Here is a 14,140-nt window from a genome sequence, read left to right as displayed (position 1 = left end):
GTTGGTGGTGCCCCACTTTCCAAGACCAGCTTTTTCCTTTTCAGGCTGGTGGAGGTTGAGGAGATTCGCATTATTTAGGGGCTGAGGGAGGGGAAATAGGATCTGCATCTATTTATGGTTGGTCTCCTTATTGAGGTCACTTCTGTAGCGGTGAGTCATGGTGTGCCGTCCCCTCGGGTATCACGTTGGCATATGCTGTAGCAAAGCCAGGGCACAACAGCAGGAGTTTTTGTGCTGGATCATCATACATCCACCGTCTGTATTTTATGCCACCTGCCAGCTGCAGCCTGCCTGAGGCTGACATTAAGCCAGAAGTGTTGCAATATCGTGTTCACAGCACTGCATAGTTGCATTTCTGTCCTGGCAAGCATCCACGGTAGTTTTCCATGATCTGACTCAACTGCCATCTTACGGAGAATATGCTAGCCGCGGCAGACCGCTGGCTCCTGCCGTGTCCTAGGGCTGGTACGCCTATGTAGCAGTAGCCCGCAAGGGTGAGTAGTGAAGTGTATCCTTTTAACCAGCAATTCTTTCTTCCCCGTGGGGTAGCAGGAATGTGAGGAACCTTTCCAACAGCCTATTTTCATTTCCCAGGAGAAATAGGTCACAATATTTTCCAGTTTTATGGTCTGACATACAGCAGTAATGAAGGGAGAAATGACAAAGGTTTCCCAAAACAGTCATGTCCTTCACAATTTTTTTTTAGCCACAGAATAGTAGAATAATGTGTAACTGATGATTTCTTCTTGCCCTCTCCCTTTGAGTCAAACAGTCTGGCGTGCAGCTTCACTGACAATACAGGGAAGCTGATTGTGGCCGTACTGCCTGAAGTTTCTGTCCAAATACGTTGAATCCTGGAGAATGGTGATTTCATGTCAGAAGCTCAAGAGGTTTGAGTCTGTTAACTGCTGGTGCAGGTTTTCTTGGGAGTGAGGATATGAGTGCAAGGCTCCATCAATAATGCTGCGTTAGGATTGTTGCAGAGAGCTGTGCGGGTGCATATGAACGGATGGGTTGTGTTGCTCGTCCGTAGGCTTGTCTCCTCTGATGCCTTAGAGCAGTCTCATCTGACTGTGCCTTGGGATCCAGCAGCACCCTGGATGTAGGGAGATATGTCCCTTACCAGGATCTTATTGCACCACTGACTGGCTTCCTGGAGCATGGCAGGACATCTGGTGAGTTATACAGCGTACAGAGAGATGCCAGCAACACTGCAGCGATCACCGTGGTCTCGGTGGTGTTGGGCAAATCATCCCGCTGGGGCCTCGGCCGCTGGGAATAACACCTGCAGGGACCCATCGCCACTCCCTCGCTGTTTGAAGATTTACGCTTGCAGGGTTCTCCCAGGTTCTTGCTGAAGCTGGATTTTTTTTGTGCAGCGGAAGTTCACCATTTTGGTGTTCGGTTTGGGTTATTTTGAGCCAGGATCACATTCTAGTGTCAGAGAAATGCCACGTGGGCACTGACCCAGCTCCGGTTCCGCTTCCGACAGCAGCGGTGATGCAGGAGCGGGAGGAGGCCAGGACAACTAGGGCTTTGTGTCATGGGCAATGTCTCATACCCCCTGTGGAGACCTGCAGGCAGCTGGAGCAGATTGCAAAGCCCTGATATTCCTCTTCTGCCAGTTGTTGCCTGCAAGCAGAGGGAGGCTTGGACAGTGAGCCCTGGCCGGGGTAGCCAGCCCTGACGGGACCTTGCCTTTGTTTGTGAGCTGGTTTACAGATCTCTTCTGCAATGATGAAGGCAGGCATGGTTTTCTTTCTTTCTGTCTTTGTAACTAAGAATGGAAAAATCCATTTGACTTGCTAAATCTCTTCTGATCCGAGAAGACGTGTTCACATGGCTGTAGTGACACAGGGATATAAGGGAAGGTTTGGAGGGAAACCGTATCTTTTCTTTAGGTCAGCTGGCACTTCTGAAGAGATCCTTGATATGCCGAAGCCAGCCAGTTTAGTTCCTTTATTATAGCCCTAATTAAAAAAAAAAAAAAAAAAAAAAGGCAAGCCTTTACCGGGTGCTAGTTAAGGTAAGGGACTTAATTTTTTTCACAGCTGCTTCCAAAGTCTTACACATTTTGTAAGTGTTGTTTGCTCCTTGCTCGTCATTGATGCTCTAAATAAAGGCTTACAGGGCTGTGGTTGAAAACAAGAAATGTAACGTTTGAAGGTAAATGGTTTGTTGTCTCCTGTCTTAGGAGGGAGATGTCTGGCCAAATTCTTCAGTTGAAATTTACGTGATCTTCAGACCCCGAGAAGCCAGAGTGTATCAACAGTCTGCTGCGACATCTCAGGTACAGCTCCTTTCTCCTCCTCCTGCTACCCACAGCAAAGGCGAGGCACAAATACTCTTCCAGCCCAGTTGGTTCCCACGGAATTCCTAGGAAGAGCCGGTGGTCAGCAGGGCAGTGCCAGCACCTTCCTGCTGTCCCCGTGGCTCCCAGCTGGTCTGTGCAGAGCCAGGGCTTAGCGCGCCTGGCTCCGACCGCTGATCCCAGAGCAGCCAAAGCAGCGAGCTTTCATACCATGCATTCGTTGTGCTGCAAGGTGTTTGTAAAGGCAGAGAGGTACACAGCAGAAGAGCTTTGGTGGACGAGCACTAAGCCCCTATAGACCTCCAGGATGAGCCTTTATTACGTGGATGCACCATCGGGCTCCTGAGGCGGTAGGAGCTGAGTGAAACGTGCTCCCTGCCCCTGGGTCACCTCCCGCTCTCCAGGCGCTGCCAGACCGTAGTGGCTGAGCCCTGCTGAGCGCAGGGTGTCTGTGAACGTACCACACGTGTGCTGCTGTCCCTGCGTGGGAATCGTCACCTCGTGGCTCAAGTCTATGCTTCATCTGGGTCGCGTGTTACAGGGCTCGCTGCCCTCAGCAGGGTGAGCACCCTCCCCAGAAGTCAGAGTGCGAGCAGCCTGCTAGACAAGCTTTGTGCTCCTCCCGGCTGACAGAAGTGCTGTCAGGTCTTTTTCTGGGAGCGGTTATCACTGACCCACCGAGTTACGCCGCCTTTGCCCTTACAGAGGTGATGGCCTTGCTGTGCTGGCACGGGGCAGGGAATGCCTGCAGCAAGCTCCGTGGTTCAGGTTACCTTGTCCTTCCTCTCCGTCCGTGTGGTGCTGCTTGAGGTGTTTTTCAGGAGTGGGAGGTCCCTGTCAGATTTCCATCCAGGGAACGCTCTGGTTTTCCCCATCTAAGAGGAAGGAGGTGCGAGGCCCGTGGTCCCCAGCAGCCAGGCTCCCGTTCTGGAGGGTGCTGAGATCACTAACCCAGCTGCTTCGAGCCATTCCTTACTGCTCCAAGCTGACAGATACAAAGGCCATGAAACAGCTTTTTATTGATACGGTAATTGCGCAGGGTTTACTTGGCAGATGCCACCTACAGTAATTAACCAGGGCTCGTGTTAACAAACCGCCTTCCTGGCCGCCAGCTGCAGTTGTTGGAGCTGTGGAAGGAAAGGGTTGATTTAAAAAGTTGCTCCCAAGGGAATCCTGGCTCAGCGCTGTGCTCCTGGCCCTGGGATTTTTGCTGTGGTGGTGGGGCTGTCCATCACTTTGCTGCAGGGATCTCCAGGGGTTGTGCCTGGAGAGCTTTTGTTGTTGTTGTGGCAGAGAAATAGGAAAATTACTTACATGCAACCTGGGAGTTACAGGAAACAGAGCTGGGCAAGCGATCGGTGTTTAGAAAGAGGAGCCTGCTCTGGAAAAACCCTCGTGGTCCCTCAGGAGATCTGAACTCTTCCATGGGCCCCTTGGGAGAGGACCTCAAGGAGGTCACCTACCCCCCATCCCTCACAAAACAGAGCTGAGCCGCTGTATCGTCAGGGTGGAGACTGTCCCAGGGTGCAAAAAGAGTTTAAAGAAGAAACCCGTGATCTTTAACTAGGGAGTCATTAATTTTGCTTCTTGACGACTCTGAGCAGTGTGACTGCCTTCCTCGTGCATTTGCATGCCAGTCACAGATCCCTTTGGAGGACGATTTGCAGACAGCGTGTGCCCCTTGCAGGGAATATTTAGTAGCTTTGCCCTAGTGCAGCACTGTGAAATTGCAGTTGGATCTCGAGCCCCACGGGGAAGTGGCTGGCCTCCATGTGTGTTTTTGCAGTTGCCTCCATAAATTGCTTAGCCGAACGCTTCTGGATCAGGTGATTTACAGAACTCATCAGCACTGTGCAACTTGCAAAGCCAGCGGTTAAGAAGTGGTTTGAAATTTGTTTTGTTTAAGCTCAAAATGAACTTTCTTAGTTATTCATGCAAATAAAGCCATGGCTCTTGAGTGCTGGAAGGAAGCACGTGGTGGGGGGGCTCAATCACCTAAAATTCTTTTTTTGTTGTTTTTTTCTGGATGTGGAAATGTACTGGGTTACATCTGATTTCTTCCAAAACCCATTTCTAAGCCGCTTTTGCAGGGAGAAGCAAAATCCTAAGTGCTGATCCCTCCTTCACTTGCCGTGTCCTACATCGTGTAAAGCTGGATCTCTGTGTTGATGTGGTTGGTTGAGAATCACGTTCAAAACCAACCTCAAAACCCGGGGACGTTCCGTGGGCAAAAAGATGAGTGCCAGAAAGCAGCAGAAGTTAGGGACTTGGGAAACAGTTCTGTGCTGTTGGGCCACCCACACCCCTGTTTCTTTGAATGCCGAGTTGTAATCCCTCCATGATGTGCCAAGGTGTTAACCCGACTGAGATCCGAATTCTCACTCCACAGAACCAGGTGTGGCTTTGGGACTGAGGACAAGGAGGCTGCGGCCCCTCCATGCCCTGGTCCATGTGCTCTGGGACATGCTGTGGTGGGGGCATCACACGGTCCCAGCCCGGGGTACCCAGGCCTTGGCCAGCGGCTGGGTGCTCCTGGAAGCCCCAGCTGCTAGCGAGGAGCGGGACATACTCTCTTTTTTCTTTCTTTTTCTCTCGGCTGTCCTGAATGGTCTGTATTTTACTCTGCTCCTCCTCCTTTCAGGAGAGCACTCTCTGAGGTTCACCTGGAAGGAGAGAGCGTAAAACTCCCAGGGTTTCCTAAAGTTCCAGCATCAATGGTGGGGCAGAAGAAAGGATAGCTTCCGCAGACCTTCCAGGAGAGGCTGAGGGCCTGCTGCAGAAGGGAAAGAATGGCCACTGATTTTTTTTGATGATAGTGGCCGTGGGGCATGCCTCACCCATGATTATGGGCAAAACTTGTCCCTTGGAAATCTTTGTCATTTCCTAAGAGCTTTGATGGTTTAGAACATCAAGTTTTTAATGAAAATTAGGCCACATGTGATGCAAGATGGAAAAATCTTCTGAACAGCGAGCACCCAGTACTGCCTCTTTTCGGGTGTCTGTGCAATAGAAGTACACAGCCCTCTGATGCGTGCCTGAGCTGTGAAGTGTAACTCATCTCTGCTGTCAGCTGGGCTGCGGCTGGATCCACTGAAAAACCACTGAATTCAGCAAAAGCTCCCTAGCTCTTCCTTTCTGGCTTTGGATGTGATCAAACATCCCCGTGCCACGGTTGCAAGCCCAAAGTCAGGGATCACTGAAAAGGCTGTTCCAGGAGGGTTTTTTCCGAGTTGTGATCTAGTCACACGTGGGCTGCTCTTTGCAGTAAGAAGTTGGTTTGGACATTCTGGAATGGCTAAGCAGCAGACTTTTATAAAAAAAGAAATCAACTTTCAGTCCCTAAGCTTTAGTTAATGGTGGGTGTCACACAAAAGGAGCTCAAAGGATAGAGGAATAGTTTTGCACAAAAGCCACAGTGACGGTTGTGTACAACTTCTGGGGCTATCTTCTGCTCCTTGTGCTACTCGCTTTCCGTACAAGAGTAGAATGGGATGGCAGTGTTACCGAAATCTCGGAATGAAGAACTTACCGACACCAATGTGATGTAGATAAGCAGACATTTCTTTATGGACGGCCGGGTGCGTGAGTGAGTCCCCTCACGATCGACGCACACCATGGTTCAAAATCATACACCTTGTATAGAACTCATTCATACATATTCATTAAATATCCATGCATAATCGTAAGATTTCCCATAAATCATTAACATACTCTCCTCCCATATCCGATTCTGCGCAGTAAAGGTTAGAAAGGTCCGGAAATGGGTCTGGGGTACGATTTGGGTAGGTGGTATGTGAGTCGGTGGTCTCGATCTCCCCCTGCCGGAATTACCTGCCACTTGAGGTAACTGTTTCTTGGCCGGCAACTATGGGTTGCTTCACTCGACTCTTCCCAGTTCACATAAATTCTCATTTTGACATTTTAGTACATCCTCCTAGGTTACATATAAACAATCATCTCAAATCTTAAGTCTGTTATCTAAGTTCTAAACATTCCTACTAGGTGATTCTGACCAATTCCTCCGGCCTTGGTACGGGGCTGTACAGAGGGTTTTCTATAGCCGCTTTTTACTATAACTATAAGTTTCATTAAAATATATTTTCTTATCCTCTTATATTTCTATTACATGATTGATTTTATAAAATCAAATAATCAATCAAAAAAAGTCAATCTTAACTTATTAGCAAATCTAGAACATTTCCCCATCCTCTTATATTTCTATTACATGATTGATTTTATAAAATCAAATAATCAATCAAATGAAGTCAATCAATCTTAACTTATTAGCAAATCTATAACATTTCCCCCCTTTGAAAGTGTTGAAAATCATTATTTCAATACTTTCACATTATTTACATATCATTTGTTTCAACATATTTTGGTGGTGGCTATACCTTGGTGGACTGGTTGATACTTCTCTCATGATCATACGATTGATTGCAATTCTATTGGTAAACTGCTTCTTCAAACATGCATATACCAACATGATCATCAAAAAGACAATCAGTAACAGAAACAAAGTTTTGATTAGGGATTGTATCCAAGAGCTCAAGTTCCTTCCTAATTTGTTAAAAATTTTCCCTAACCAGTCTTCTGACATATCTTCTTGAATTGATTCTGTTTCTTTTTCAATTTTATCTAATAAATCCAAATCATGTTCCACATCTTGTGTGACATTTGAAATGGGGATGCAACAGTGGTCCAGTTTATCGTTGAGATATCCACATACTCCATGTTCTTTAAGTAGGAGCATATCTAGTGCCATTCTATTTTGTAAAGTCATTCTAGAGGTCGCCTGTAATTGTATATTCAATTCCTTAAACCCCTTTTTGGTAACGTTTGCTAATTTTTCCACTTGACCCGTTAACTTATAAAGCCATGCTCTGTTTCTATATGATGCTATAGGATTTAAAAGTGATTCAATTGCCCAGCCAGTTTTCACTCCTATAGATGGTTCATTCCAAGTATCATCATTTGTCTCAGATCTCTTTGTTCGTTTCAGTTCTAAATTTTCTAGAGATCCTCTAAACGGTGATTTCTTCCAAATCGGACACAATGTTGGCACGCCTAAAGTTATTTGTTTCACTTTACCATCTAATGGTAGATGAGTTGTCCAGGTTCCATCACTCAATGCCCAAATTAAATGTCCTGGACTTTGAATAGTAGATTTTCTACAACTAAACATAATTCCTCTTCTGGGTATATAGGCGCTAGATAGATTGAGAGTATTCTTAAGACCTCGACAAAAACAACCATATTTTAAAGCGGCAGCCAAAGGAGGGATTCTTTGAATTATTAAGTCTGCATTGCTGCAATCATACACTTTTTCACATTTCCACCATGGCACTATTTTATTCTCCTTTTCTCCCAATGAAGTTGATCTATCATTGACCCAGGGTAATACTGAAAACACTTTTCCATCCCAGGTAAAACACCAAGGAGTTTTTGCCATATACTGAAAATGGGAATATAAGGTCATAGACCAAACCGAATCCCAAACTATTTCCTTTTCCTGTAGGGTTCGATTCTTTTTCTCACATTTTGTCTCGGTTATCCATACACTGGTGTTTGTTGTAGCCATTTTAGGCTAGTAACACCATCCCTTGTTCCCTAAATCTCCATATAATCCCGGTTTAGCTACAAATCATCCTTTACATTCCCAAATGGTTGAATATACTGGTGATTCTTCCCCAACTTTAACCTTTTGCAATTCCCAAGTTTCCCTAGGTTCTTGTTTACAATCCATTGTCTCATTTTCATATTCTAATTTGGTCAGATTCATGGTTAAGATTCCCCATGGAATAGATTCACCTACTGCCCTCGGTATTGGTAAACAAGCAGTGACCTGCATAACATTTTGTAAATTGGCAAATCCTTTAATCAATCCTACCATCAAATTTTCCTCAGCCGTTTGTTTGGGAATTTCAATCACTTGTTCTGTCTCTATTTGTCTTCCATTCCTGTCCACCAAGTCAGCCCATGATCCTGCCAACACTACCAACCCAAATGGAATCCAAAGAACGATCATAACCTGATATGAAAAATTAGACATTTTTCAAAGTCAAATTTAAAGTCTTTGGGTCACGGTTGATAATCTTCCATGGAATAGGTGCTTTCTTCACTCGAGTATAATGGATCCAAGCATCCGATTCTGCTATCTTGATAGCCGTAAAAGTGGTTAACAGTATCTGGAAAGGTGCTTTCCAACGTTCCTGTAAAGGTTCAGAGGTCCAGGTCTTCACATAGACATAATCTCCTGGTTGGAAATCATGCACTGAATTTTCCAGGGATAAAGGTCTATTCCAAATTACTGCACTCCGAATTGCAGCCGGAGTTTTTCCTAGAGAAAGCAAATAGTTATATACATCCTGCTTTCCTTTTACATGTACGTTTGGATTTGGTTCTGGAGACTCATATGGTTTTCCATATAATAATTCATAAGGACTGAGTGAGGTTCCACTCTTTGGCTGTACCCTGATACGTAATAATGCCAGTGGAAGCGCCTGAGGCCACTTTAGACTGGTTTCTTGACAAATTTTACTTATTTGTCGTTTCAAAGTTTGATTCATCCTTTCCACTTTCCCACTAGATTGGGGTCTCCAAGATAAATGTAGGTCACAATTAATACCCAATACTTTGCTAACACTTTGGACTACTTCAGCAACAAAGTGTGGACCTCTGTCAGAAGAAATTCCAATAGGAACTCCAAATCTCGGAATTATTTCTTGTAATAACCACTTCACCACTTCTTTTGCTTGTGTAGTGCGACAGGGAAGGGCTTCTGGCCATCCTGTAAAAGTATCAACCCTTACCAGGATGTACTGGTACCCATTCTGTCTATAGGTAACTCTGAAAATTCTACTTGCCAATAATCTCCAGGTTCTACACCAGATTTCAGTCTACCCATTTGAACCTTTTTCTTAATCACTGGATTATTTTTCAAACATACTTCACACTTTGCAGTTACCATTTTAGCTATTCCCAACATCTTAACTGATATTACTTGTTTTCGTAAAGATGTTACTAAGGCTTCTGCTCCCCAGTGACATTCCTGATGTCTCGTTTGAATTCTCTCTCTCATCACAAGAGGTGGAATTACTACCTGTCCATTAGGAGTTACCCACCATCCCGCTAAGTTTTTCTTAGCATTTAATAACGGACTCAATTTGTCATCTTCCTCTGAATATCTCGGGTTTTCCCTAGGAAGGGTTACTGTTTTAGAAGGAATTATTGCCATTTGCAATGCTTGTTTCTTTGCTACCTTTTTTGCTGTTCTATCAGCTAAATTATTCCCAGCTATTATTTTTGTATTCCCAATCTGGTGTGCCTTACAGTGCATGATTGCTACTTGATCTGGCCTTTGAACTGCTTGCAATAATCATAAAATTTCTGTTTGATGCTTAATGTTTGATCCTTGAGAGGACAATAACCCCCTCTCTTTCCACAAAGCTCCATGGACATGCGCTACCCCAAAGGCATATTTTGAATCAGTCCAGATATTTACTTTCTTGTCTTTGCTTATCTCTAAGGCTCGAATTAAAGCGATGAGTTCCGCCTTTTGGGCTGATATGGTACTCGCCAATGCTCCTGCTTCTATAACTGTAGTCTCTGTTGTTACCGCATATCCGGCGTATCGGACTCCTTGTTCCATGAAGCTGCTTCCATCACTATACAGTTCCCAGTCTGGTCGCTCCAGTGGTACATCCTTCAGATCTTCATGACTGGAATAAACATACTCGATGGCAGCCAAGCAATCATGTTCCAGTCGTCCTTCTTCCTGTATGGAACTTAAAAATACTGCAGGATTTACCAGGTTAGTTGTCTTTAGAATCACATCATCCTGTTCAGTCAATACCACCTGGTACTTCATCATTTGGCTGGGAGACAGCCAGTGTCCCCCCTTCTGTTCTAAGACAGTTATCACCATGTGTGGGGCATAGACTGTTATTGTTCTTCCCAAAGTCAATTTCCGAGCTTCTTGTATGAGCATCACTGTTGCTGCCACTGCTCAAAGGCAGTTTGGCCACCCTCTACTCACTGTGTCCAGTTGTTTAGAGAAATATCCGACTGGTCGTTTCCAGCTTCCTATCCTCGGGGTTAACACGCCCAGTGCAAGGTGTTGCCTTTCATGAACAAACAACTGGAAATCTTTGGTTGGATCCGGCAGTCCCAAGGCAGGTGCAGACATTGAGCCACGTTTCAACTCTACAAAAGCCTTTTGTTGTTGTGGGCCCCATGCAAAGGGAGAGTTCTTTTGGGCCTCGTACAGCGGTTTAGCTATTAGCCCATAGTTCATGATCCAAAGGCGACACCACCCAGTCATTCCCAAAAATGCTCTGAGTTCATGAATATTTCTCGGCTCAGGTATACCACAAATAGCTTCTTTGCGATCTTTTCCTAATTGTCGTTGTCCTTTTGAAATCTCAAAGCCCAGATATATCACAGTCTGGCAGGCTGTCTGGGCTTTCTTCCTGGACACTTCGTATCCATTTAGTCCCAGGAAATTCAAGAGGTCGATAGTCACCTGTATACAGGTAAGTCTTTCTTCTGTAGCAATCAATATATCATCCACATATTGTAAAAGTAAATGCCCAGCTCTTGATTTATCCTGTTTCCACATTTCAAGTTCCTTTGCTAATTGATTTCCAAAGATAGTTGGACTGTTTCTAAATCCTTGGGGTAATCTAGTCCATGTCAACTGCATCTTTCGCCCGGTTTGAGGATTTTCCCATTCAAAAGCAAACAGTTTTCTGCTTTCTTTTTCCAAAGGTATACAAAAGAAAGCATCTTTTAAATCAAGCACTGTAAACCGTTGATAAGTGTCCCTTAATGCTGTTAACAGTGTATAAGGGTTTGCTACTACAGGATAAATGTCCTTAACTAGTTGATTTACTGCTCTCAAATCTTGTACCAGCCTATATTCACCCGAGGGTTTTCTGACTGGTAAAATAGGAGTCTTATACTCAGATTCACATTCTTCCAAAATGTTATACTCCAAAAATTTATCACTCAATTTCTTCAATTCCTGTCTCACTTCTGATTTGATTGGATATTGTTTAATTCTCACTGTTCCTGCGCCTTCCTTCAAATCTATTTTAACAGGCTCTGCTAGTTTCGATTTACCAGGAATATCTGTTTCCCATACAGTAGGGATCACTGCCAAATCCACCTCCGGTGGAATTTCTTGTTCCTTTACTCTTTCGTGTATCATCAAGATTTCTCCCGTTTTTGACTCGGGTATTTTCAAGAAAAGTTCTCCTTCATCAAAAACAATTTGTGCATTTAATTTAGACAACAAATCTCTTCCTAACAAGGGTATCGGACATTCTGGTACATAGAAAAATTCATGTGTAATTATCTTATTTCCAAATTTCAAATCTAGGTGTTGTAGGAATGGCCTGGTTCTCTTCTTTCCCTGTTGCTCCTATTATATTGGCTGGTTTTGTTCCTATTTTTCCTTTACATGTATTTAATACCGAAAATGTCGCTCCTGTATCTACTAAAAATTTAACTTCTTTATCTCCCAGCTAAATTTTAACCAGAGGTTCAGCTGGGTTCCCTCCGGTCCCCTTCAGTCGTCTAAAATCATTATCTTGGCAAGGTCGTGAGAAACACTCTTGTTTCTAGGGCAATCCTTTTTCCAATGTCCTTCCTCTCTACACAAAGCACACTGATTTACTCCTAAGGGGGTATTAAATTTCCGATGGCCACAGTGCATACAACCTCCCCTCCCATTAAATCCTCATCCTCTTCCTCTGCCCCTTCCTCTGTCTACCGTTCCTGTCATTACTGCCAATAAATCTGTTCTCCTTGATTTTCTTTCTTCTCTTTCTCTGTTGTTATATACCCTCCATGCGACTTCCAGCATTGTATTCAAACTCCTTGAATTCTCTCCCTCCAGTTTCTGGAGTTTTTTCCTTATATCTGGTGCCGATTGCCCCATAAAAATCAAAGCCAGTTGCATTTGTGCTGCCTCTGTTTCCACTCTCAAATCAGTATGTTTTCTGGCAGCTTCCTTTAATCGTTCCCAAAATGCTGAGGGAGATTCATTTTTATCTTGTCTTACTTCATATAATTTAGACCAATTCAGAGATTTAGGCATGGCATGTCTAATCCCATATAAAACCCATTTCTGATACCGTCTCAGTCTTTCTCTATGTGTTACATTATTTGGATCCCACTGCGGATCCCCAGATGGAAAATTCTGTTCTATTGTTCCACCTGTAATTCCACTCATCACATCCAACTCTGCCTGAGCTTTACCAGCTTTTGATACCGTTTGCTTCTCTGTATCATCTAACACATTATCCAGGATCACCTGTAAATCATTCCAGTCTGGATTCTGTGTTCTAGTTATAGTATCTGCCACCTTGCCCACTTTTTCAGGATCTTCTCTATAATTTCCTGCTGCCTGCTTCCAAGTCATCAAATCCATAGCTGTAAAAGGTACTTTCACATAGACCGGTCCATCACTACCAACTCCCTGTCGCAGGGGAGCTATAGTCTGTGTCTGTTGCCGAGTTCTCCGTGAAACAGGAGTATGAATTACAATCTCCGATAATCTCTCTTCCACATCTCCTGTTCCACTGCTATCCGGTTCAATCGCCTGTTCTCGTGCCCTAGATTCTCGACCCTGATTCCTTTCTCTCCTAAGAGGGGATATATCTAATTCTGGTCCATCATCACTCTCAGTGACAATCTTTTTCTTTAAACAACCTTTCCCGATCTCACAAGTTGAGCAACACCTTTTTACTTTCTTGTTATCAGCAGTTACAGCCATCACAAAATTATCTCCATCAGTTAACTTGCATTCATCCTGCCAGTCTTTTCTCTGTCTCAGGTAAAAGAACAAATCCACATATGGCATTTCACTCCATTTCCCTTCCCTTTTACAGTATAACATTAACTGCAGAATAGTATTATAATTCAGTGTTCCATTTATGGGCCACTTTTCCTGATTTTCCAATGTATACAGAGGCCACCAATTATTACAATACTCAATCATCTGGCTTTTTGGCAAATCCTCATATAAATCTCCCCAATGTGCCAATAAACATCCCAATGGAGAGTTTTTCGGGATTTTATCATTTACAGCAAGATTACGCATGCTTTTACTTTTAAACAACCGAGTTAACTTAGATGCCATGGTATAATCACTCACAGTACAATACACAATTATTCAACTCTGTCTCCCCGATCCGCGGATCCACGCTCCACACTCGCTTTCGTGCTTAATTGCACGTCTCACCCTTACAGCCACACTCACACTTTTCCACAATTGTTACTTTAAACAAAGACATAAAACACAATATTATACACTTCTTAATTTTCTTCTCGATACACAGACACAATAAACAATTCTGTATCAGAAGAAAAACCCCTCCTAACTTCTTGTTAGAGGCACTACCTTAGAGAACACTAGAGCATGTAGGTTCTCTTGTTTCCACTTTTGTCCAACCCTGCAATAGCTTTCGCTTATGTCTTACGGGCAGGCGCCTAGGCTTCCTCTTCCACAAGGATCCTTATAGTCCAACCCTGCGCAGCTCTCACCGCGTCTGACAGGCAGACTTACTCAGTGAGACTCAAACCCACTGGTGGGTCTCCAACCCACTCCTTACCATACACTTATTATAGTGGGACTCCTACCCACTTACTACAATTACAAGAAGAAGTGTCTTACCAAAATCCAGGGAACGTCGCGAAGAGCCTTACGGATCGGGGATCGATGGGTATCCCCGAGAAATCCTCGGTGCCGGCTGGAACCGATCAGGTCCCCGACTCCTCCGGTCTCCTTCAGCGAGGTCCCATCTGGGTCGCCAAAACTGTTAC

General features: G+C 44.3%; 1 pseudogene; it reads left to right on the top strand.

Annotated features, from left to right (window-relative positions):
• The window catches only part of LOC129737201 (hydrocephalus-inducing protein homolog), a 67,827-nt pseudogene that overhangs the window by 37,620 nt on the left and 16,067 nt on the right, over window positions 1-14,140 (top strand).

This window comes from Falco cherrug, chromosome 12 (assembly GCF_023634085.1).
Source record: "Falco cherrug isolate bFalChe1 chromosome 12, bFalChe1.pri, whole genome shotgun sequence".
Lineage (NCBI taxonomy): Eukaryota > Metazoa > Chordata > Aves > Falconiformes > Falconidae > Falco > Falco cherrug.
This window is presented reverse-complemented; position numbering and strand designations above follow the sequence as displayed.